Source organism: Narcine bancroftii, chromosome 5, assembly GCF_036971445.1.
Source record: "Narcine bancroftii isolate sNarBan1 chromosome 5, sNarBan1.hap1, whole genome shotgun sequence".
NCBI classification, from domain to species: Eukaryota; Metazoa; Chordata; class Chondrichthyes; order Torpediniformes; family Narcinidae; genus Narcine; species Narcine bancroftii.
The window spans coordinates 172,167,296-172,194,260 of record NC_091473.1 but is presented as its reverse complement, the minus strand read 5'-3'; the positions used below and the strand labels follow the sequence as shown (position 1 = coordinate 172,194,260).

The 26,965-nt window shown below is 40.3% G+C and overlaps 1 protein-coding gene and 1 long non-coding RNA gene across 15 annotated transcripts in view; one reads left to right on the top strand and one right to left on the bottom strand.

Moving 5' to 3' along the window:
• The window catches only part of ptpdc1a (protein tyrosine phosphatase domain containing 1a), a 240,005-nt gene that overhangs the window by 165,037 nt on the left and 48,003 nt on the right, over positions 1-26,965 (bottom strand). Inside the window, exon 1 of one of the 14 annotated variants that reach the window (XM_069939779.1) lies at positions 1,664-1,951. The exons of the other annotated variants lie outside the window; for them this stretch is intronic. The gene's annotated coding sequence lies outside the window, so the exon portion shown is untranslated. Of the gene's footprint in view, positions 1-1,663; positions 1,952-26,965 lie in introns of those variants that run through there. 14 annotated transcript variants of the gene reach the window in all.
• The window catches only part of LOC138764197 (uncharacterized), a 48,128-nt gene continuing 24,298 nt past the window's right edge, over positions 3,136-26,965 (top strand). Inside the window, exons 1-2 of the long non-coding RNA XR_011358048.1 lie at positions 3,136-3,237; positions 6,769-6,849. This is a non-coding gene — a long non-coding RNA (uncharacterized lncRNA). The remainder of the gene's footprint in view (positions 3,238-6,768; positions 6,850-26,965) is intronic.

Below are 26,965 nucleotides of genomic sequence, written 5' to 3'. Positions count from 1 at the left end.
TTCCAGTGTCATTTTTTGCTTTGTGGTACATAGGTTAGGTCACCACTGAAGTACTATATATACCAGATATTTCAGTGTAGAGGTAGACCAGCAGAAAGGTCAAGCTCTTTTTTTTTTTTTAAAAGCTTCACTTTAATTCTTTTATGGTATATCCAGCATACAAATGAACCCCCATCTTTCAGGCTGTCCGGGCCTCCCAGGAACAATGCAAATTTTTTTTTAAACCCCAATCACCAAGTAACAAAGCTGTAAATTAAGCAAGTTAAAAAAAAAAGTTAAAGCCTCAGACCTACGTGGCAGGAGCAGGCAACTTCGTTCTCTGGAACGAGAGCAGCAACCTCTTTCTCCTAATGGGCGCAGGAACCTCCTGCCAGGAGAGCAAGGTTGCCGCTTTTTCCACACGGTGGAAGTGGCGACCTAATTCTCCTAAACAGGAGCAGCGATTTCATTCTCCCGGCAAAAGCGGCAACCTCAGTTTACCGGGCAGGAGCCCCGACCTCAGGCTCTATAATTGTAGAATATCTGAGTGGGTTATTCTGACACCCAATGGTAGGGAGGTGCTGGGGAATGGCAGCAGGAAAGTGCTTCCAGTGTTGATGAATAAACCGTACTGGCACTTCCAGGGTCGAGTTATATGCCAAATCGGTGTCAAACAGTTTTTGACCTAAATTTCTCAAAAGTATATCTAGCATACAAGTCAACCCCCATTTTTTGAGTGATTTTTGAGGGTTTTTTGACTCGACTTGTATGTCAAAATATAAAGTAGTTTTGAGTTTTACACTGCAGGAAGATTGTAAATGCTCTGGAGAAGACCAGAGAAGATTCATCAGTATGTTGCCAGACATAGAAAATTACAGAAGATAGGTTGCATTTGTTTCCTAGGAACAGAAGAGGGACCTGATGCAGGCATTCAATAAGGTAGAAAAGAAAATACAGTGGAACCCCATTATAATGCGATGGTTTGGATCCAAAAAAAAATCAGATCACAAAAAAAAGCAGAGTCAAGCTAAATCGAGGTCACAAAAAAAAACAGCGTTTTAAAAAAAAATAAAGAACACATGTTCAATGTCTGTATTTGAAATCATTTTTTAAAAATTTCTTATAATCATCATTTTATTTCTTAAACACAGCAGGTCACTGGAGGCGAGCGAAATCCAAAATGCCTCTCAGCTCGAGGATTATTATGTGGTCCACATCCTGGGTCTCCAGTTAATGGAGGCTACCCTCAAGGTACTCAATGGCTTCAGACAATTTTGGAGGTGGGGGGGTGGAGGCTCCTCGTTGTCATCCTCCTGTGGTTCAGGAACCGGTGCTATAGTAATAGTTACAGACTATTCGGAGTCGATCAGATGCTCATATGTGGGGCATTCATCATTGGCAGAGTGCCACTGGTGAAAATCCTCTATGCTAATTTGAAACAGCCTCTGTGCCTCACCCATCTCTTCATCTGTGAAGCCGTAAAAATTTTGCTCATCATCTTCCTTGGAGTATTTTCGTGATGAAAAGGCTGGACCTAGACCCTTCTCCCAGTATTTTTCCCCCACACAAGGAGCTGACTGCTGCCTAGCCCTTCCAACTTCAGTGGCAAACTTCTTAACATTCATGCTTCTCATACTCTTCCAGCATTGTTAATTCATCTACAATCCTATGAATTAATTCACACCTGTAATTCTGCTTGAACACGGAGATGATCCCCTGATCTAGGGGCTGGATCTTAGATGAGCTGTTCTTTGGGAGGCAAGAAACTCAGATCTTTCCGTCGTGGCTTAAAGGTTAGCAGCTGGCGAGTGGGTGGGACAGTTGGAAGCAAAAGAGCTTATAATCAGTGTGCTTGGCAGGAAACAAAACAAAAAAATAAACGGAAGCTGAGTTGAACCAACTATCTGACTTTACTGGAACTCAGAACTTATTAGCATGACTCCCATGATCCTTTAGGTGCCCTCTATTCCTCCCCCACCCCCCCCACCAGGACCATTGTGACATCAGCCCAGTGAGAGCCTGCACTGACCTGCTTCACTTGCAGATCAGTGTAGTCCACTACATGTCACTCCACCAACCCCCCCCCCCACCCAGAACCGGTGTTCGGAGGTGCTGAATCCACAGTTCTTAAACCGTTCATATGTTTGGAAAGGTTAATCTGACACTCAATGGTGGGGAGGTGCTGGGGCTGGACCAGTTACTGGTTGGTCAAGGTCAAGGTGTGCCAGTTTAAGGCGGTTGATAATGAATGTTTCCTGCCTATCCCCAATGTCCAAAAGGCACATAGTCCCATTATATTGTAACACCTCGTATGGACTCTCACCACCGAGACCATTGTGATGTCAAGCCTGCCACATCCTTGACCCGGTTAGCTTGCAAATCTGTCCAAGCTACAAGCTTTGGGTTCTAGTTTTTGTTTACGCAAATGTGTGCGGATAGCAGAGACAAAAGTTATGTAAAACCATCGAAGCGTTGCTGCTATGTGTGTACTTGAAAAGTAACAACTTCACGTTGATATGGTGGAAACAGCGGGGCAAGCGAAATTTGCCAATCATGAACAGTTTTAACTTGGGTTCCAGTCTTGTTAAGACAAAACAACAATGTCATGCGATCTTTGCGTTGGTTGAATGCCTCACGTCGATGGGCATCATCTTTGCTAGGCAGCGTACGGTCTGGGATCATCTTGTTTTGTCAGTTGCCCTTCAATGTAGTCATCATCTTTTAAGGGAGTTTTTAGTTCTGCCAGTTATTTGCTGGCGGCAGCACTGTCGACTGAGCAAATTTCTCCAGACACTAACTCTTGAGACGTTTAAACCAGCCTCGCCATCTATTGCTAGCTTTGAACTGAGGTTTCTCCATTTATCGGCTGGTCAAACTTCTCGGCTTGAGCTTTGAGAATAGCCTGGAAATTGGAAGGCCTTCTGAGTGTGCTTGAACAAACCACTTGAACAGGGAGTTATCAAGGCTGACATCTTTGGCTGTCTTCATGCGTTTGGCCTTTAGTCTTGCCTCTTCCTCAACTTTCCAAAGTGAAGTTCATAACTCATCTTCCTGATATTTCCAGCCACGAAGTGTTGATTCAGGTATGCCGAGGTTACATCAAGTGCGTGAAGCTTACCTTTCACTGAAAAAGATTTTAGTCTTCTAATGGTGTATACCATTTCAATCTGAAAACAATTTCAATTCTGAAAAGAGGAAAAAAGGGGTCCATTGGCTGATCGTGTTATATCCGGGTTCACGTTATATCGGGGTTCCATTGTAAGTACTTATTCCTCATGGCATAGGTGTTTTTAAACTAGAGAGCATCATTTTAGGATAAGGGGTAAAAGGTTCAGAGGGGACTGGAAGAATTTTTTTTAACCCAGGGTTGTTTAGGATCCAGATTGCATGTCTGAGTTGGTGGCCAACTCTCACAACACTTCAGTATTTGGATGAGTACTTGTGTCACCAAGGATTAAAAGGATGCAGGACAAGTACAGTAAATGATTCTTCTTTGGCTTGGCTTCGCAGACGAAGATTTATGGAGGGGTAAATGTCCACGTCAGCTGCAGGTTGGTTATATGATTAGCAAGTTTGCAGATGACACCAAAATTGGTGGTATGGTGGACAGCAAAAAAGATTGTCTGAGGCTGTAACAATTGAACAGCCTTAATTACTATCTTTTAGTATTGTTCTGATTGGGGGAGGTTGTTTTTTTTTTTACTTCTCTCTCCAAAGTCATTGGCCACTTTGTGGCATTGATGACTTCCCGCGCAGTAGAGGGAGGTAATACTGTGGTGAAGTATTGGTTTATTTTTTTGTTGGGAGGGGACATTTATGTTTTTTTTTCTTTTTTTTAGGGTTTCTTTCTTTTTCTTTACTAAGGAGATGAAGATTGTATTCCAGTTAATTGTGGACTGGTGCTCCGCAAGGAAGTTTTAAGATATAAATAAATAAGATGTCAAATTGTTAACGGGCTCAATTACCAGATTAAAAGGAAATGAGTATTGGCTTATATTGAAAAACTGAAAGTAGACATTGCTTTTTTTTTTAAACAAGAAACTCATTTAACTGAAAAAGAATACCAGCAATTAAAAAGAGTTTAGGTTGGTCAAGTTATTGTTTCTTTATTTTAATTCTAAAAGAATAAGTGTTGCCATTTTGATTAATAACAAATTGTCATTTAAATTGAAATGTTAATGAATCAGTTGGCAGACATTTAATTGTAAAATTTACTCAGAATTTTGGACACTTAGGAATATTTATGCACCTAATGTGGATGATGAAATTTTTTTTTAATTTTTTTTTACCCAACAACACTGGGCATACAGAAAAATTACAATTGGAGGAGATTTTAATTGTTGTTTGGATCCATTATTAGACAAATATCCGAAAACAGTAACTAGAACTAAAATTAATTTCATTGATATATGGACAAAATTAAATCCGAAAGAAAAAGATTTTTCTTTTTATTCATTTCAATACGACTTATTCTAGAATAGACTTATTTTTGTTATTGGCACAATTACGAGGTCAGGAAATATCTGCTAAATATAAAACTAGAATTTTATCAGATCATTCTCTTTTATTAAAAACATACACAGATTCACAAAAAGTGGACACTACATATTGGTGGAAATATAATTCTTTATTATTAAAAATGTTTTTGTGATTTATGAAAGATCAGATAAAAGAGTTTTTGAAAATAAATACAAATTCTGTCAAAAGTAAGTTCATAATATGGGTTGTTTTTAAATCATACTGAAGAGGACAAATTATTAGTTTTACATCTAAAATTAAGAAGCAACATTTAGGTGAAGTAAATAAATTAGAAAAGGAAATAGAACTTTTAGAAAAAGATCTACAACAGAATTCAACAGAAGTTAAGATGAAATAGATTAATAAAAAAATTACAAATTATAAATTTGAATAATGATTGCAAAAGACTAAACAAAAGTATTATGAATTAGGGGAAAGAGCTCAAAGTTTTAGCTTGACAGTTAAAGTTGGAACAAGTTTCAAGAACAATAAATGCTATCAGAAAAGACTCGAATTTTACGTATAATCCTCAAGGAGATAAATGATGTATTTAAGGAATTTTATAAAAGATTATATACTTCTGAGGCTGAAAAAGATCAAGTTAAGATAGACAATTTTTTTTATCTGATCTTCAATTCCCTTCTTTAACTAATAAGGAGAGTAAAGAATTGGACAGCCATTTTACTCATAAGGAAATTACAGAAGCACTTAAAATCAATGCCCAATCGGAAGACTCCAGGTGAAGATGGGTTTACGGCTGAATTTTATAAGAAATTTCAAGATTTGTTAATACCTTTATTGGTTGAGGTTCTTAAACAAGCAATGGAAACTGATTATTTACTGGTTTCTTTTTCTCAATTATTAGTTATTCTTAAAAAAGACAGAGACACTTTGAAAGCAAGTTCTTATAGACCTATAATCATTATTAAACGTTGATTATAAAGTTATAACAACTAATAGATTGGCAAGATATTTACCATCTTTGATTCATATAGATCAAGATGGATTTATTAAAGATGGTTATTCTGCAGATAATATTACAGTTAAATAGTCTGATAAATATCTCACAGGAGGAATCCAAGTTACTAATGGTCTTTTTAGATGCTGAAAAAGCATTTGGCAGAGTAGAATGGGGATTTTTATTTAAAGTATTGGAAAATTTAAATTTGGTCCCATATTTATTAGTTGGATTCTAGAGTACAGATGAATGGAGATGAATGGCCATTTAAATTGGAGAGATCTATTAGTCAGGGTTGTCCTTTGTCACCGGCTTTGTTTGCATTGGCTATTGAACCTTTGGCTCAGTTAATAAGACAAGATAGTAATATCAAAGGTATTAAGTGAAATCTGAAGAATTTAAAATTAATTTATTTGTGGGTGATGTTTTGACTTATTAATAGAATCAAAAGAATCCTTGAGATTCTTATGATAGATTGCAACAATATGGAGAAATATATTAGGTTATAAAATTAATTGAGGCTGACTATACTTCTTGTATATTGTTCAATTTAACAGTCAGGTCAAATTAAATATTTTGGTATTAAAGTTGATAAAATTGTTAACCATTTATATGAATTAAATTATTTTTTATAAAATTAAAAATGATTTAAATCCATGGAAAGATTTACAGATAACAATAATAGGTAGAGTTAATTGCATCAAAATGAATATTTTCCCTAGATTACAATACATATTTCAATCTATTCCTTGTGAAGTTCCTCAAAAAATGTTTAAAGATTTGAATTTTATAGTCAGGAAGTTTTCATGGAAAGATAAAATGATAAGGGTGCCTTTACAAAAATTAACGTGGAAATATGAACTGTATACAACTTCTGAATTTTCAAAATAATTATAAATGCAGCACAATTAAAGTTTATTAATAGAATGTTTGATTTGTAACGTATATTGATTTGCGCAGATGTGGAATTAAATTGAATTAATGAGAATAAGAGATGAATTTATATGTAAATGGAATTTTAAATAGTTGCCCAAGTATAATTCACCAATTTTGATACATTTGATGGAAATATGGAATAGGATAAATGAAGAAATAGGTACATATGGTAAAGTTTCCAGGAAGACACTTTTGAATCAGAATTAAACTTTTTTCTTTTACGGATAATAATCAACCTTTGAAAATATGGGACTAAAAAAAAAGGAATTAAAATTATACAGGATTGTTATGAGGCAGGCTTTTTTTTTAATTTATTTTCAAAGAATGAAGGAGAAATATGAAATACCATCAAATACTCTTTTTTTGTTATTATAAAGATAGAGATCGGTTATTGGATCATTTCTGGAATACTTTGAGGTTACCTGCACAGACTACATTTAAAATTTTAATTATGGAAGGTAAGAATCTGAAATGTATGCATTATTGCAGAATAAAATGCTTAAATTAGATTTACAAAAATCCAGGTTAAAATGGAAAAAAAGATTTAGGAGTAGAAATTACTCAAGAGGATTGAAAAAATTTGAGTAAAGATAGTATGACAAAAATTGTGAATGTAAGATATAAACTAGTTCATTATAATGTTATACATCAATTATATTTAATTCCTGAGAAATTAAAGAGATGCAGATTTATGTTTTAGATGTCAGAAAGAAATAGGAACTTTTTTTTTATATTCTACATGGCTTTGTGATAAGGTAGAAAACCTTTCTGGACGCGATTTAATGAACTTTTACAAGATATTCTTAAAGTTAAACTTCCAATGGACCCATCAATATTTTTGTTAAGTAATATTAAAAAGTTTTATTTGGAATTAAGATTAAATAAATTTCAAAAAGCATTTTTGAGATGAGTATTAGCAGTAGTGAGAAAATGTATTGCCATTACTTAGAAAAATTATATAGATTTGAATTTACATCGATGGAATACAGAATTGAGATTTTGTACACCATTAGAAAAAACTATCATACTTTACAAGACTATTTTTTTTAAATCAGAAAGTTTGGAGCCCTTATTTTGATTTATTTTTCTTTATTTCTTTTTTTGGGGGTAGATAGTTCGTAGTTTAGGGGTGAAATTAGGTAAGAGTGGGGTTACATTGATTAAAGGGTGGGATAGTGGGGTTTTTGTTTCTTTTTTTTGGTTATACACCATGTACATTTAATAACATTATATATTGTGACAGTTTCCGCAAAGCAGGACGTCAAGCGCTGAAGAGCTGGCTCTGAATGGGCAACTAAAGCGGCATCGTCTGCAAAGAGTAGTTCACGGACAAGTTTCTCTTGTGTCTTGGTGTGAGCTTGCAGGCACCTCAGATTGAAGAGACTGCCATCCGTGCGGTACCGGATGTAAACAGCGTCTTCATTGTTGGGGTCTTTCATGGCTTGGTTCAGCATCATGCTGAAGAAGATTGAAAAGAGGGTTGGTGCGAGAACACAGCCTTCCTTCACGCCATTGTTAATGGAGAAGGGTTCAGAAAGCTCATTGCTGTATCTGACCCGACCTTGTTGGTTTTCGTGCAGTTGGATAATCATGTTGAGGAACTTTGGGGGACATCCGATGCGCTCTAGTATTTGCCAAAGCCCTTTCCTGCTCACGGTGTCGAAGGCTTTGGTGAGGTCAACAAAGGTGATGTAGAGTCCTTTGTTTTGTTCTCTGCACTTTTCTTGGAGCTGTCTGAGGGCAAAGACCATGTCAGTAGTTCCTCTGTTTGCACGAAAGCCGCACTGTGATTCTGGGAGAATATTCTCGGCGACACTAGGTATTATTCTATTTAGTAGAAACCTAGCGAAGATTTTGCCTGCAATGGAGAGCAACGTGATTCTCCTGTAGTTTGAGCAGTCTGATTTCTCGCCTTTGTTTTTGTACAGGGTGATGATGGTGGCATCACGAAGATCCTGAGGCAGTTTTCCTTGGTCCCAACAAAGCTTGAAAAACTCATGCAGTTTGGCATGCAGAGTTTTGCCGCCAGCCTTCCAGACCTCTGGGGGGATTCCATCCATACCTGCTGCTTTGCCACTTTTCAGTTGTTCGATTGCCTTATATGTCTCATCCAGGGTGAGAACCTCATCCAGCTCTAGCCTTAGGGGCTGTTGAGGGAGCTGGAGCAGGGCTCCGTGAACTACTCTTTGCAGACGATGCCGCTTTAGTTGCCCATTCAGAGCCAGCTCTTCAGCGCTTGACGTCCTGCTTTGCGGAAACTGCCAAAATGTTTGGCCTGGAAGTCAGCCTGAAGAAAACTGAGGTCCTCCATCAGCCAGCTCCCCACCATGACTACCAGCCCCCCCACATCTCCATCGGGCACACAAAACTCAAAACGGTCAACCAGTTTACCTATCTCGGCTGCACCATTTCATCAGATGCAAGGATCGACAATGAGATAGACAACAGACTCGCCAAGGCAAATACCGCCTTTGGAAGACTACACAAAAGAGTCTGGAAAAACAACCAACTGGAAAACCTCACAAAGATAAGCGTATACAGAGCCGTTGTCATACCCACATTCCTGTTCGGCTCCGAATCATGGGTCCTCTACCGGCACCACCTACGGCTCCTAGAACGCTTCCACCAGCATTGTCTCCGCTCCATCCTCAACATCCATTGGAGCGCTTTCATCCCTAACGTCGAAGTACTCGAGATGGCAGAGGTCGACAGCATCGAGTCCACGCTGCTGAAGATCCAGCTGCGCTGGATGGGTCACGTCTCCAGAATGGAGGACCATCGCCTTCCCAAGATCGTGTTATATGGCGAGCTCTCCACTGGCCACCGTGACAGAGGTGCACCAAAGAAAAGGTACAAGGACTGCCTAAAGAAATCTCTTGGTGCCTGCCACATTGACCACCGCCAGTGGGCTGATAACGCCTCAAACCGTGCATCTTGGCGCCTCACAGTTTGGCGGGCAGCAACCTCCTTTGAAGAAGACCACAGAGCCCACTGACAAAAGGCAAAGGAGGAAAAACCCAACACCCAACCCCAACCAACCAATTTTCCCCTGCAACCACTGCAACCGTGTCTGCCTGTCCCGCATCGGACTTGTCAGCCACAAACGAGCCTGCAGCTGACGTGGACTTTTTACCCCCTCCATAAATCTTCGTCCGCGAAGCCAAGCCAAAGAAGAATATTGTGACAGATAATGTGTTTGTATTGCATATAGATATGTTTTTAGGAGATAAATTGGGGAAGATTTCTTTTGTGTAGGTCACATACAAACTCTTCAAAACAGATCTCATTTAAAATACTGGAGCTCTGCTCAAGCCAGGCAGGGCAGCTCCTGGGGGCCTTTGCAAAAACTTTGGGGAGTGCCCAAGAGACTTCACTAATGGATTGTTGTTTTGAAAAGCACTAGATGAAAGAGATTGGAGGAGTAGTTTGGAGCCACAGGCTGTCTGGAGAGAAGCTTTCTGTTCTAAGAGGTCTAGGTTTTTGCAAGCAGAGAGAGTCAAACAGGCTTTTTCTCAGAGAGAGGGGGGAGGGGAGAGATCAGTTCTGCAGTGCTACAGTCAGCAGCAACAGCTGGGACTGGAACAGTTCAAGCTGGCAAGCTTGTGGAAAAACCCCATTTGGAAGATGGGTTGTGAGTACTTAGTTCAGCCTGGTCAAAGCCCTTGTGATCCATATGAGGAGAGGATTGGCTGCCTAATGTTTCACTTGACACAAGAGAAACAAAAAGGAATTCTGTGGTGACCTGAAAGTAAGAGGTTATCATCTGGAAATCCCTGATGGGGCAAGTTTTTTGGCAAGACACTGACGTGGCTGATTAAAAGTTGTGTCCAGGAACAAATATCTCTGAAAACCAACAAGAGCCTTCCTGAGTGGTAACCATTTACCTTTCAAGCACCAAAGCCTGACTTGTAATGTTCCCCCACCCCCACACACACACACACACAGCCATCAGAACCCCCAGAGGTGTTTGGTACTGATTGATTTTTTTCACCCTGTTGTAACCCAATACCGTATAAATTGGCTATATAGGTTAGAGATAACATGTTGGACTGCTTGCAGAAGAAACTGTCTCCCTGTATTAGGTGTGTTTAAATTGAAGTTTGTCATACAGTACTTTTCCAATTATCCAAAATGCTTGGGACCGGATGTGCAGTGGTTAACTTCTTTGGCTTGGCTTCGCGGACGAAGATTTATGGAGGGGGTAAAAAGTCCACGTCAGCTGCAGGCTCGTTTGTGGCTGACAAGTCCGATGCGGGACAGGCAGACACGATTGCAGCAGTTGCAAGGGAAAATTGGTTGGTTGGGGTTGGGTGTTGGGTTTTTCCTCCTTTGCCTTTTGTCAGTGAGGTGGGCTCTGCGGTCTTCTTCAAAGGAGGCTGCTGCCCGCCAAACTGTGAGGCGCCAAGATGCACGGTTTGAGGCGTTATCAGCCCACTGGCGGTGGTCAATGTGGCAGGCACCAAGAGATTTCTTTAGGCAGTCCTTGTACCTTTTCTTTGGTGCACCTCTGTCACGGTGGCCAGTGGAGAGCTCGCCATATAACACGATCTTGGGAAGGCGATGGTCCTCCATTCTGGAGACGTGACCCATCCAGCGCAGCTGGATCTTCAGCAGCGTGGACTCGATGCTGTCGACCTCTGCCATCTCGAGTACTTCGACGTTAGGGGTGTAAGCGCTCCAATGGATGTTGAGGATGGAGCGGAGACAACGCTGGTGGAAGCGTTCTAGGAGCCGTAGGTGGTGCCGGTAGAGGACCCATGATTCGGAGCCGAACAGGAGTGTGGGTATGACAACGGCTCTGTATACGCTTATCTTTGTGAGGTTTTTCAGTTGGTTGTTTTTCCAGACTCTTTTGTGTAGTCTTCCAAAGGCGCTATTTGCCTTGGCGAGTCTGTTGTCTATCTCATTGTCGATCCTTGCATCTGATGAAATGGTGCAGCCGAGATAGGTAAACTGGTTGACCGTTTTGAGTTTTGTGTGCCCGATGGAGATGTGAGGGGGCTGGTAGTCATGGTGGGGAGCTGGCTGATGGAGGACCTCAGTTTTCTTCAGGCTGACTTCCAGGCCAAACATTTTGGCAGTTTCCGCAAAGCAGGACGTCAAGCGCTGAAGAGCTGGCTCTGAATGGGCAACTAAAGCGGCATCATCTGCAAAGAGTAGTTCACGGACAAGTTTCTCTTGTGTCTTGGTGTGAGCTTGCAGGCGCCTCAGATTGAAGAGACTGCCATCCGTGCGGTACCGGATGTAAACAGCGTCTTCATTGTTGGGGTCTTTCATGGCTTGGTTCAGCATCATGCTGAAGAAGATTGAAAAGAGGGTTGGTGCGAGAACACAGCCTTGCTTCACGCCATTGTTAATGGAGAAGGGTTCAGAGAGCTCATTGCTGTATCTGACCCGACCTTGTTGGTTTTCGTGCAGTTGGATAATCATGTTGAGGAAATTTGGGGGACATCCGATGTGCTCTAGTATTTGCCAAAGCCCTTTCCTGCTCACAGTGTCGAAGGCTTTGGTGAGGTCAACAAAGGTGATGTAGAGTCCTTTGTTTTGTTCTCTGCACTTTTCTTGGAGCTGTCTGAGGGCAAAGACCATGTCAGTGGTTCCTCTGTTTGCGCGAAAGCCGCACTGTGATTCTGGGAGAATATTCTCGGCGACACTAGGTATTATTCTATTTAGTAGAATCCTAGCGAAGATTTTGCCTGCAATGGAGAGCAACGTGATTTTTCAGATAACTACAAAATGTCTTTAAGCAGCCCAGTTGCATTTGCAGAATACTTGTATTGACCACTGCCAAACTTGGCCAGGAGCCCAGGGTCCCCGCTCCGATCCCTGACATCTCGCCACTGCCATCACCAAAGCTGCCTGAGAGACAAGGTTCCTGGTCCAATCCCAGACATCACCACCGCCATCACCAATCCTGTCCTGAAGCCAGAAGTCCCTGCTCCTGCTGTCATCTCTGATCCATGGCATCTCCCCAACATTTTCGCCAAACCTGCCCAGGAGACCAAGGACCCCTCTCCAATCCCCGACACCTCTCCACCACTGTCACCAAACCTGCCCTAGAGCCTGAGGCCCCCCATTTCGATCCGAGATACCTCACCGTCTTCAATCCTGCTCAGGAGTCCAAAGTTCCTGCTCCAATCCCAGTCCAGTAGCATCAGCAATTAAACACAACAAAGATCAAGGAAGGTTTTTCAAGCATGAAATAAAGTTTAATTCTTACCTTGAGTACACAAGACCTCAGTTGAATACAAAATGCAAGAACTAGAGAAACGCCACAGGAATGTGGAAAAACAGGTGAATGTTGTGTCAGGAGATAGAAATATTTTTGGGAGAAAAATCACTAAAACAGATCTTATTTAAAAGACTGGAGCTCTGCTAATGATAAACATATCGGCCCCAGAACCTTAGCAAGAGCTTTGGAGAGTACCCAAGAGACTTAACGAATGGATTGTTGTTTACAAAAAGGCAACAGATTAAAGAACGTGTCAGAGCCACATTCTGGCTGGAGGGGAACTTGCTGCAGTTCAGCCTGGTCAAAGCCACTGTGGTTCATGCAATAGGAGAGGAATGGCTGTCTAATGTTGCACTTGAAATAAGTGAAAACAAAAAGGAACTCTGTAATAGCCTGAAAGAAAGAGGTGATCATCTGGAGAACCTTGATGGGCCAAGTTTCTTCGGCAAGACACTGAAGTGGCTGTTTTAAAAAGGAATCAGTTGTCAGCACACAAATCTCTCTCTCTGCAAACCGACAAGAACCTTCCTGTGCGGTAAACATTTACCTTTCAAGCACCAAAGACTGGTGAACTTTATAGATGTTAAATTCTGTGCACAGTATAAGAATTGCCTGCAACCAGTGAACTTGGAGGAGTGAGAAGTGAGATTGGAGTGTGAATCAAAGAACTTTTCTGAACTTACACACACATTACATATATGTGCGCTTAGAATTAGAAGGGGGTTAAATTTGGTTAGTTAAGTCAATAGTGATAAGTTAAAGTGTGATTCTGTTTTCATGTTTAAAGATAATTAAAAGCAACTTTTGTTTAAATAACCATTTGTCTTGGTGAATATCTATTGCTGCTGGGTTTTGGGGTCCCCTGGGTTTGAACCAATGCCAAAAAAGGTAGGAGGAGGAGGGAGGAACAGAAAAAAAAAGCATAGGGTTACAGCCGAGATATTAGGTCAATACAAGTGGGAAGGTAGAAGAGAAAGAAGCCCAAGTTTGTAGTGGAAGGGGGCTGAAGGCCGAGAAAGGTAGGAGAAGAATGGGAAGGGGGTAGAGAGTTGGAGGAAAGGAAACAGAGGGTAGAAAAAGTGAGAGGCTAGGGGAGGGGGTTAACAGACATTGGAGACATCGATACCATTTGATTTGAGATGCGTGAGAATGAATACAAGTCGTGTTCCACCAATTTGATGGTGGCCTTGATTTGGACATGTATAGATTCCCTTATACTTCAACCTTCAGTTCCAAGCTACTATTAGGGACCCAGTTATTAAAATTTTGAAGAATTACTCCAACAGCATGGATTTGTGGCCCCTTTCCACAAATTAGCATGTACTATCGGAGATGAAAAGGTTGGGGCCACCTTCAAAGGCAAGTGAGCTAAAAGGAGTGAAATGGCAGAAAAAGTGAGTATTTCATGACCTCACACAAATGGATCCCATCATACAAACATGTACAGGTACTCAACTTACGACCAAAAACAGATTTTTTGGGTTTTTTTTTTAAAAAAACACTTGCATGCACAGTATAGTGCAATGTAGTGTCCAGTCGCCGTTCTGTAGGCACACTAGAAAACCTCTCTTGCCAACAGATTGTCCTTTAAAGTTGTTGAAACGGTGGAATGAGACAAATAAAATACGTGATGCTGTAAAAGGTTCTCCAAGTATGAAGAACCATCTTGATTCCTGTGCACTTGTGCGAGTCTTTGTTTGGCACGTGCAAGATGGGTTTGTGTTTTGGTGTTCGGTTGGCACATGTGCGAAAGTTAAAGGCACAAATTCAATATCGTCAGAGCACTTAATTCTCGTGCATGTGCTAACCGAACTCCAATACACAAACCCACTGTGTGCACGCCAATCAAACTCACATGCGCACAGGAATCAAGATGGCCGCGCCCAGCCTGTGCACCCCAGGACCATGACTTACAAAGCAAGTATGCACATTTTGGATCTTACATACCCTGTACTCCTGTTATAGTTGGTCAAATACAGCAGATGATTATAAAGTTTGCTTTAAGACTTCACGCGGGCAGGCAAAATTCTGACTCGAGATACGACCAATCCTTCGATCCCAATTACAGTTGTTAGTCAGGTACTACCTGCAATTATCTTATCTTTTTTTTTTAATTTTTTTATTTTTCACACCATAAACCACATTGACCAAGATACATACATTTTCTTTTTCAAATATATAGTGTCGTTTTCTCCCCCCACCCTCTTCCCATCCCACCCTCCCTACCTCCCCTCCCATTCATTTAAAGTACAGAATCTAAGATACATTAAACCAGTCAAACAATGTTGTCACTCAATAAAAATAAACAAGAAATTCCACTGAGTAAATTCTTTTCATTTCCTTCTCCTTCCATTATTTTAGGTGGTAGATGTTCCCGGTAGGTTTTCTCTATTGTGTTTCATGTAAGGCTCCCATATTTGTTCAAATATTTCAATATTATTTCTTAAATTATATGTTATTTTTTCTAATGGAATACATTTATTCATTTCTATATACCACTGTTGTATTCTCAAGTTATCTTCTAATTTCCAGGTTGACATAATACATTTTTTTGCTACGGCTGGAGCTATCATAACAAATCTTTTATGTGCACCATCCAAATCAAGTCCAAATTCTTTGTTTTTTATGTTACTTAGGAGGAAGATCTCTGGGTTTTTTGGTATATTGCTTTCTGTAATTTTATTTAATATCTGGTTTAGATCTTCCCAAAATTTTTTCACTTTCTCACATGTCCAGATTGCATGAATTGTTGTTCCCATTTCTTTTTTACAACGAAAACATCTGTCAGATACTGTTGGGTCCCATTTATTTAACTTTTGTAGTGTAATGTATAGCCTGTGTATCCAGTTATATTGTATCATACGTAACCTCGTGTTTATTGTATTTCTCATAGTTCAAGAGCATAACTTCTCCCATGTTTCCTTTTTTATCTTTATGTTTAAATCTTGTTCCCATTTTTGTTTAGTTTTACCATTTGTTTCCTCATTCTCCTTTTCTTGCAGTTTAATATACATATTTGTTATAAATCTTTTGATTATCATTGTATCCGTAATCACATATTCAAAATTACTTCCCTCTAGTAACCTCAGACTGCTTCCCAATTTGTCCTTCAAGTAGGATCTCAGTTGGTAGTATGCCAACACTGTATCTTGAGCCTGAGGGGAGGAGTCGGCATTGGAGGCGGCCATTGGTCGGGAGGCCGTGCAGGTGAGCGTGTCAGGAAGGTAAGGCGTTTTAAAAAGGCTTTTACCGGGGACAGGGCCTAGCAGTCGGGAGAGGAGAGGACAGAAGACAGAAAAGAAAAGAGTCAGGGGCAGGTAGGAAAACTTTTTTTTAAAAAGTCTCTTACCAGGGCCTGAGGGGAGGAGTCGGCGTTGGAGGTGGCCATTGGTCGGGAGGCCGTGCAGGTGAGCGTGTCGGGAAGGTAAGGCGTTTTAAAAAGGCTTTTACCGGGGACAGGGCCTAGCAGTCGGGAGAGGAGAGGACAGAAGACAGAAGACAGAAAAGAAGAGTCGGGGGCAGGTAGGAAAATTTTTTTTTTAAAAAGTCTCTTACCAGGGCCTGAGGGGAGGAGTCGGCGTTGGAGGCGGCCATTGGTCGGGAGGCCGTGCAGGTGAGTGTGTCGGGGTTAATTGGGTAAAAGGCAGATAAATAAGAGGCCCAGCGAGTGAGTGGCCCAGCGAAGGAGTGGGACTTCCAGGCTTTGGCTCATCAGGCTTCAGCGAAAGCAGGCGTAGAGAAAGACCTTCCTAGGTAAAGTGCATTGTGAGTACCCTACCATTAAAAGGCTGAGCCATGTCCATGGGGTTGGTGCTATGCTCAAGTTGCCAGATGTGGGAGCCATGGGTGACCTCCACCCTCCCAAAAGACCATATCTGTGCCAGGTGCAAGGAGGTGGGGTTCCTTAGGGGCCGAGTTGAGGTACTGGAGCTCCAACTAGATGACCTTAGGCTCACCAGAGAGTGTGAGGAGGTTGGTGACAAGACCATAAACATTTCCACAGGACATACCTGCAGGGGATATAATGAGACACAAGCATTTAGGAAAAAAATTAAAGAAATTGAGATACAGCTAGATGATCTGAGGCTAATCAGAGAGAGCGAGGAATTTATTGATTCAACACTCAGGGAAGTGCTTACCCCTGGATTGGGGGGGGTCAGGAAAGTGGACTACTGTCAGGAGTGAGGCAAAAGTTGCTAGCTCTGTGGAGAGCACCCCAGTGGCTACAGATCTTAGCAACGAATATACAGTATTGGATGAAGTAGGGGAAGATAACCTGCCAGAGGTAGCGCCAAAGGAGACAGTGGTATGGAAGGAGAAGAAGGGGAACAAGGTGGTCATTGGGGACTCCATCGTTAGGGGAACGGACAGAAGTTTCTGCGAGCCTGACAAGTGTTCCCGTATGGTGTGTTGCCTCCCAGGAGCCAGGGTACGTGACGTCTCGGATAGGGTTCAGAGTATCCTGGGGGGGGGGGAAAGGAGACCGGCCAGAGGTCCTGATACACGTGGGCACAAATGACGTAGATAGATTGAAGGAGGAGATCCTGAAGAGAGACTACCGTGAGCTCGGAAGGAGGTTGAGAAGCAGGACCTCCAGGATTGTAATCTCGGGGCTGCTTCCTGTACTGTGCGAGGGTGGGGGCAAGAATAATAAAATCAAGAGGTTAAACGTGTGGCTGAGGGAATGGTGCAGAGTGCAGGGATTCAGGTTCATTGACCATTGGGATCTCTTCTGGGGAAGACGGGACCTATACAGGAGGGATGGTTTACACCTGAATGCGAAGGGGGCCAATATACTGGCAGTTAGGTTTAATAAAGCTGTCGGAGCTGATTGAAACTAATTTGGCAGGGGGAAGGGAACAGGACTGATAGGGAAGTAGATAGGAGAGAGAATATAGGGGTGGTTCCGATAGACGGTGAAACAATAAGGAATAAGGGAGCTAAAAGTGATAGGAGAATAAGAACGAATGCACCAAGAACCAAGGTGGAGGGAGAAAGGAGGTATGGCATCAAGGTATTGTGTATGAATGCAAGGAGTGTAAGGAATAAAATGGATGAGCTTGAGGCGCAAATGGCGATGGGAGGTTATGACGTTGTTGGAATAACGGAGACATGGCTGCGGGAAGGGCAGGATTGGGAAATAAATGTTCCAAGGTACACGTCCTTTAGAAAGGACAGAAAGTTAAGAAGAGGAGGTGGGGTAGCTCTGTTGGTAAGAAATGAGATTCAGGCGTTTGAAAGGAAGGACATTGAAACAGGTGAGGTAGCATCTGTTTGGATTGAATTAAGAAATTGCAAGGGCAAGAGGAATATAATGGGGGTCATACAGGCCTCCGAAAAGTAGCTCAGATATCGGTAATAGTATAAATCAGGAATTAAGAGTGACATGTCAAAGTGGTAGCAATACAGTAGTTATGGGGGACTTCAACATGAAGGTGGACTGGGATAATCAGACAGGGGCAGAAACACAAGAGAGCGAGTTTATAGAATGTCTACGAGATACTTTCTTGGAACAGCTAGTGGAGGAACCTACCAGGGGGAAGTCGATTCTGGACTGGGTGCTGTGCAGCGACGCAGACTTAATAAGTGACCTTGATGTAGGGGAGCCATTAGGGAATAGTGACCATGGTATGGTTACTTTTAAGCTGCAATTAGAAAGGGAAATGGAATGGAAGTCGGAAGCATCTGTACTTCAGTTAAATAAAGGGAATTTTGCAGCTATGAGGGAGGAGCTATCCAAAATAAAATGGGAAGATACACTAGCTGGGAGGACAACTGGGGAAAAATGGCAGGTTTTTATGGACATTTTTCACAGGATTCAGGACAAATTTATTCCAAAGTGGAGGAAAGGCTCTAGGAGATGCAAATGGCAGCTCTGGCTAACTAAGGAAATCAAGTGCATTATCAAGTCCAAAGGGAGTAATTATAAGATAGCGAAGCGGAGTGGGAAATTAGAGGATTGGGAAACCTTCAAAGAACATCAGAGGGTAACTAAGAAAGCCATAAGAGACGGGAAAATGAAGTACGAGAGGAAATTAGCAGATAATATTGCAGAGGATAGCAAAAGCTTTTTTAAGTATGTGAAGAGGAAGAAATTGGTTCGGTCTAAAATTGGCCCTTTGAAAATGGGCAAGGGTGAAATTATTACCGGAAACAAGGAGATGGCAGAGGAATTTAACAAATACTTTGCAACTGTCTTCACCAAGGAGGATATAGGTTATAGTCAGTTAGGGGGTAGTGGTCATGCGGTACCAAGAGACTTGGGGAACTTTACTGGGGAGGTAGGGGATCTAATGGATATCCAGATCCAGAAGCAGGAGGTTATGAGTAAATTGTTGGGACTGAGGGCTGATAAATCCCCAGGGCCTGATGGGCTGCATCCTAGGGTGCTTAAAGAGGTGGCTATGGAAATTGTGGAGGCACTGGTCGACATTTTCCAAAGTTCCATAGATTCCGGGGAGGTCCCTGAGGATTGGAGAGTGGCTGATGTGGTGCCGCTTTTTAAGAAAGGAGGGAGGGAGAAAACGGGAAATTATAGACCGGTTAGCCTGACATCAGTGGTGGGGAAGATATTGGAGTCCATCATAAAAGGAGAAATAGCAGAACACTTAGTCAGTAATAATAGTATAAGGGCTAGTCAGCATGGATTCCTTAAGGTTAAGTCATACTTGACTAACCTTCTGGAATTTTTTGAGGATGTGACAAAGAGGGTGGACTCGGGAGAGCCAGTGGATGTGGTGTATTTGGACTTCCAGAAGGCCTTTGATAAGGTACCGCACGGGAGTCTAGTGGGCAAGATCAGGGAGCATGGTATTGGAGGTAAGGTGCTGACATGGATAGGAAATTGGTTAGGAGATAGGAAACAAAGGGTTGGAGTAAATGGGTCTTTTTCAGAATGGCAGGATGTGACGAATGGAGTGCCTCAGGGATCTGTGTTGGGTCCTCAGTTGTTTGTAATTTATGTTAATGATTTGGATGAGGGGATTATAAATAACATGAGCAAATTTGCAGATGACACTAAACTGGGTGGCGGTGTGAGGAGGATGTAAGGAAAATGCAGAGGGACTTGGACAGGCTGGAGGAGTGGGCAGCTAAATGGAAGATGAATTTCAATGTGAACAAATGTGAGGTTATTCATTTTGGGGGAAGTAATAGGAAAGCTGAGTATTATTTAAATGGAGACAAGCTAGGGAGTGGGGAAGTGCAAATGGATCTGGGTGTACTTGTTCACCGGTCAGTGAAGGCTAGCATGCAGGTTCAGAAAGCTGTTAAGAAGGTAAATGGAATGTTGGTTTTCATAAAGAGGGGATTGGAGTATAGGAACAGAGACACCCTTCTGCAGTTATACAGGGCCCTGGTGAGACCCCAACTGGAGTATTGCGTCCAGTTCTGGTCTCCAAACTTGAGGAAGGACATACTAGCTACAGAGGGTGTGCAGCGCAGATTTACAAGGTTAGTTCCAGGGATAGCAGGGTTGTCATATGCAGCAAGGCTAGAAAAACTGGATTTGTATCCATTGGAGTTTAGAAGGATGAGGGGGGACATTATTGAGGTTTATATAGATGGCCGAGGTTTTCATTTATTTGTATACCTAGGTATCTTATTGCTTGCATTTGCCATCTGAATGGTGATTCTTTCTTAAATTTTGAGAAATCCGCATTATTCATTGGCATTGCTTCACTTTTATTTGCGTTAATCTTGTAACCCGACACTTCTCCATATTCCTTCAATTTCTTATGTAATTCTTTTATTGATAATTCTGGTTCTGTTAAGTATACTATAATGTCATCTGCAAATAAACTGATTTTATATTCCTTGTCTTTTATTTTTATCCCTTTTATTTTATTTTCTGTTCTTATCAATTCTGCTAGTGGTTCTATAGCTAACGTGAACAATAAGGGTGATAGTGGGCATCCCTGCCTTGTTGATCTGCTTAAGTTAAATTGCTTTGATATATATCCATTTATTGTCACTTTCGCCAATGGCCCCTTATATAATGCTTTAATCCAATTAATATACTTCTCTGGTAAACTGAATTTTTGTAATACTTTGAATAAATAATTCCATTCTACTCTGTCAAAGGCCTGCTCTGCATCTAAAGCAACTGCTACTGTTGGCACTTTACTCCCTTCTACTGCATGAATTAAGTTAATAAATTTACAAATATTGTCTGTTGTTCGTCTTTTTTTAATAAATCCAGTTTGGTCTAGATTTACTATTTTTGGTACATAGTCAGCCAATCTGTTTGCTAATAGTTTAGCTATTATCTTATAATCTGTGTTAAGTAAAGATATTGGTCTATATGACACTGGTGCGAGTGCATCTTTCCCTGTCTTTGGTATTACTGTAATTATTGCTGTTTTGCATGAATCTGGTAAGCTTTGTGTTTTATCAATCTGGTTGATTACTTCCAGAAGGGGAGGAATTAATAAATCTTTAAATGTTTTATAGAATTCTATTGGGAATCCATCCTCTCCTGGTGTTTTATTATTCGGTAGTTTTTTTATTATCTCTTGTATTTCTACTATTTCAAATGGTTCTGTTAATTTATTTTGTTCCTCTATTTGTAATTTTGGTAGTTCAATTTTAGTTAAAAATTCATCTATTTTGTCTTCTTTCCCTTCATTTTCAGTTTGGTATAATTGTTCATAGAATTCTCTGAAGTTTTCATTAATCTCCATTGGATTATATGTGATTTGTTTGTCTTTTTTCCTTGATGCCAATACCATTCTCTTAGTTTGTTCTGTCTTAAGCTGCCATGCTAGAATTTTGTGCATTTTTTCCTCCTAGTTCATAATATATCTGTTTTGTCTTCATTATGTTCTTCTCCACCTTATATGTTTGTAGTGTTTCATATTTTATTTTTTTATCTGCCAATTCTCTTCTTTTAGTTGTGTCTTCCTTCATTGCTAATTCTTTTTCTATATTTACTATTTCCCTTTCCAATTGCTCTGTTTCCTGATTGTAGTCCTTCTTCATCTTGGTTACATAACTTATTATTTGCCCTCTGATGAACGCTTTCATTCCGTCCCATAGTATAAACTTATCCTTCACTGATTCCGTATTTATTTCAAAGTACATTTTAATTTGTCTTTCAATGAATTCTCTAAAATCTTGCCTTTTAAGTAGTATGGAGTTTAATCTCCATCTATACATTCTTGGAGGGATGTCCTCTAACTCTATTGTCAATATCAAGGGTGAATGGTCCGATAATATTCTAGCTTTATATTCTGTTTTTCTTACTCTGTCTTGCATACGAGCTGATAACAGGAATAGGTCTATTCTTGAGTATGTTTTATGTCTACCCGAATAATATGAATATTCCTTTTCCTTTGGGTGTTGTTTTCTCCATATATCCAAAAGTTGCATTTCTTGCATCGATTTAATTATAAATTTGGTTACTTTTTTTTCCTGTTATTTTTTTTCCCAATTTTATCCATGTTTGAATCCAAATTAAGGTTGAAATCCCCTCCTATTAGTATGTTCCCTTGCGTGTCAGCTATCTTCAAAAAAATATCTTGCATAAATTTTTGATCTTCTTCGTGAGGTGAATATACATTGAGTAAATTCCAAAACTCTGAATATATCTGACATTTTATCATTATATATCTCCCTGCTGGATCTATTATTTCCTCTTCTATTTTAATTGGTACATTTTTACTGATTAATATAGCTACTCCTCTAGCTTTTGAATTATATGACGCTGCTGTTACATGTCCTATCCAATCTCTCTAATTTCTTATGCTCCATTTCCGTTAAATGTGTTTCTTGCACGAATGCTATATCAATTTTTTCTTTTTTCAGTAAATTTAGCAGTTTCTTCCTTTTGATTTGGTTATGTATTCCGTTAATATTTAAAGTCATATAGTTCAACGTAGCCATTTCATACTTTGTTTATCTTCCCTTTCTGTTTCCTCATCATCACCTTTCCTTCTTACCCATTTCTGCTTTCTTGTTTTGAACACTTTATAAGACAACATTTCGAGAACATCAAACATTTCCCTTATTCTCCTATCTAAAATTTCTTTAACCCCATTCTCCCCTCCCAACCACATCTCCCCTCTCCATATGGATTTGAAAATTCACTCGCAACTCCTTACTTCCTCTGTTCCCTTTCATTCCCTTATTAATTCTTATCTATACTCTATATACATTCCTCTAAATACAGGTGCGCGCACACACACACACACACACACACACACACACACACACACACACACACACACACACACACACACACACACACACACACACACACACACACACACACACACACACACACACACACACACACACACACACACACACACACACATACACACACACACACATACACACACACACATACACACACACACATACACACACACACATACACACACACACATACACACACACACATACACACACACACATACACACACACATATACACACACACACACATACACACACACACACATATACACACACACACATATACACACACACACATATACACACACACACATATACACACACACACATATACACACACACACATATACACACACACACATATACACACACACACATATACACACACACACATATACACACACACACATACACACACACACATACACACACACATATACACACACACATATACACACACACATATACACACACACATATACACACACACATATACACACACACATATACACACACACATATACACACACACACATACACACACATATACACACACACATATACACACACATACACACATATACACACACACACACACACACCCATATACACACATACATATAGTTCGTGGTCATTTTTACTCTCGCTACATGTCTTCATCTCTCTGCCTGTTTTGTAGTTGTTCTGCAAATTTTCGTGCTTCCTCCGGATCAGAGAATAGTCTGTTTTTCTGCCCTGGAATAACTATTTTAAGTACCGCTGGGTACTTTAACATAAATTTATATCCTTTTTTCCATAGGATCGTTTTTGCTGTATTAAACTCCTTTCTCTTCTTCAGGAGTTCAAAACTTATGTCTGGATAGAAAAAAATTTTTTGACCTTTGTATTCCAGTGGTTTTTTTGTCTTCTCTTATTTTCTTCATTGCTTTCTCCAATATATTTTCTCTTGTTGTATATCTTAAGAATTTTACTAAAATGGATCTTGGTTTTTGCTGTGGCTTCGGGGCTAATGTTCTATGTGCCCTTTCTATTTCCATTTCTTCCTGTAATTCTGGTCTTCCTAGGACCCTGGGGATCCAATCTTTTATAAATTCTCTCATATTCTTGCCTTCTTCATCTTCCTTAAGGCCCACTATCTTTATATTATTTCTTTTATTATAGTTTTCCATTATATCTATCTTCTGAGCTAACAGCTCTTGTGCCTCGTTAACTTTTTTATTAGATTCTTCTAATTGCTCTTTTAAGTCCTCTACTTCCCTTTCTACGATTGTTTCTCTTTCTTCCACATTGTCCACTCTTTTTCCTATATCTGACAAGACCATCTCTATTCTATTAATTTTTTCTTCTGCACTTTTAATTCTTCTTTTTATTTCACTAAATTCTTGTAATTGCCATTCTTTTACTGATTCCATATATTCTTTAAAAAAAAATATCCATTGTCTTGCCTTTCCCTTCTTCCATTTCTCTATGTTCTTCTACTTCCTCTGGGTTGGTCATCTGTTGTTTCCTTTTTACCCTCTTCTTTCTTGTTCTCGTTGTTTTCTGTGTTCTCTTCCTGTTGCTGTGTTGCAGCTGTCATCCTCAGCTGTGGAGATCAACTCCTCAGCTGTTCCCCCCTCCCGTCAGTGTGGTTTTTTTTTTAAATGCGCGATTGCGCACTTTTACTCAGCTCCGCGAGCCATTTTTGTAGTCCCGAGCTCAGGACTTCCACCGACCTTAGAGAGCAGGCTTCTCTCTCCGCGGCGGGCCTCCTCGGACAGGTAAGGCCTTCACCTTCTTCTTCCGACGTTTTCTTCTCTTCTTCCTGTTGCATTCGACTTTTCTTTCTTCGCTGCCATTTTCTTCCCACCTTTACTTTCACTTAGTTTTAATTTTTATTCTTGTGCCTTTGTGTTTACTGTATTTTTTTTAAACTTTTCCGGAGAGGGCTGGAGTTCCCTGACCAGCCACTACTCCATCACGTGACTCCTCCTGCAATGCAATTATCTTATCAAAGCAGGCTAAGCATCTTCAGTCCTTCAATTCAGAACTCTGTTTACTGGAAGTCAGCCTCAGTCACTAATAACAGTTTACCTCTACAAGCTCATTGCTAGTGCAGGTGATAATTTGGTGATTTCACAATGAAATCAGTCTCCCCAATAAAATCCAAAGGGAAAAAAATCATAACAAATAGATATTATCACAAATATTTTAATTTTTTTTTAAAAAAAAAGGCTGGCTGATGAATGCAACTTTCCCAAGATTCTGACCAAAATAGAATACCAATGCCTGATAAGATCTTCAAATTAACATCCACTCTTCACCAGAGACAGCCAATTACTCTTTTAGAGTTAAACAAGACGTTTGCAGAAACACTGCTCCATAAAGAACTGTGTGACCTGTTTAGTTCCTCCATTACTTTCACGTTTGTACTGCATCAAAGATAAGTAACCAACATTTTGGCCCCAAGTACTTCATCAAGGTATGAACAAAAAGCAGGCAGACGGCTGAATACAAGAATTCTCACTATTTCTTTCTCAAACAAGCTGGTTGGTATGTAGCATTCAGAGGCTGGTTCAGAATAATGAAAGAATCCTCTATAGCAGTGGTTCCCAACCTTTTTCTTTCCATTCACATACCACTAAGTAATCCCAATGCTACTGATGCTCTGTGATTAGTAAGGGATTGCTTAAGGTGGTATTGAGTGGGAAGGGAAGGTTGAGAAGCACTGCTCTAGACCCAATTGTTACCAAAATATTTTGCTCAAGACAAATTGTCATTGGCTCATTTCCTATGGAGTTGTGAAACTGTACACATAACAAGTCAATGAGGGACAATTAAAACAGTGGTTTTCAACCTTTTTCTTTCCACCCACATACCACCTTAAGCAATCCCTTACTAATCACAGAGCACCTATGGCATAGGGTATACTTAGAGTGGTACTTGAGTAGAAAGAAAAAGGTTGGGAACCACTGCTCTATTACACTGCATGTTACACAATACTGAAATTAGGTGAAGTGGATAACATTATAGCTTCTTGATTTGATCTCTGGGGAAAAATATTTCTGATAGAATGAGACAAAATGGTGAATCAGTGATGGGAAAATGCTTGTGAAAAAAATCCATGTTCTGTGGGGCAGAAAAGCTAACAATCCCATGAAAGTTTATTAGGCTGCTTAATCTACATTGATGAGAAGTTATGTTTAATGAAGAATGCAGAAAGGCATGCTGATAGCAGCATCTGGCATTTCTAAAAATGGGGTGTGTTTCATCTTGTATTCATATGCATGAGTTCTTAGACAACACATGGATGAAGGAAAAGGTTCTTTACTTTAAAGTTGGTATAAACAGCACCATGGAAGTGTGCCATGAGCCTGCAGGCCTCCATTACAAATCTAACATACTGTGTCTCCTGCTCTGTGTCAGCCTCTGCTGGCAGCCAAGTATAATCAAATGGGAGGTTTAATACTCAACACATTGGTAGTTGCACTGCAACAATGACCACTATCATTACAACTCCCTTTCTTAAAACAAAAGTAGCTTACATGTTTTCTTTGAATAACTCTGCAATTTTAACTTTAACACCAAGAACTTAGATTTACATTATTATCAACATTGTTAACTTTTTTTTTTAAACTGGTTTCGTGTTCACATTTACATACACTAAAACATGAAGAGCGAATAAGATAGCACTACTTCATTCTAAAACAGGAGTCTTTAAATTTGCTCAATGAATCTCTTAGAAGGATTCACGTGCTTAACGATCACCTCATTGTCCTTCAATCAGAGTTGTTGCCTCAGACGATGTCTTCTCAGATGTGCATTCAGGTTGTTCAACAGTATCCTCTTTCCATCTACTGTGGCTAGTCTCATTTGAAGATCTCGACGATTTCTTCACAGAACAGCTTCTTCATCTGTTTGAATGGTGTATGATCTTTGGCTGGACTTCAGAGGACAGTTCCGTTCTGAGTCCATAAGTTTGTTTTGTCTTTTAGCCTTACTTGGTCACCAGTTTAGAGTTCCAGTAGGTTTTTTGTTCCTCTGTCAAAGTAATACTTTGCTTTTCTTTCTGTTGTTCTTTGAACATCCTCACTTTCTCTCCCTCTTTTGTTTTTAGGAGGTTCACCTGAATGGGTAGGTTTGATCTTAGCCTATGCCCCATAAGGA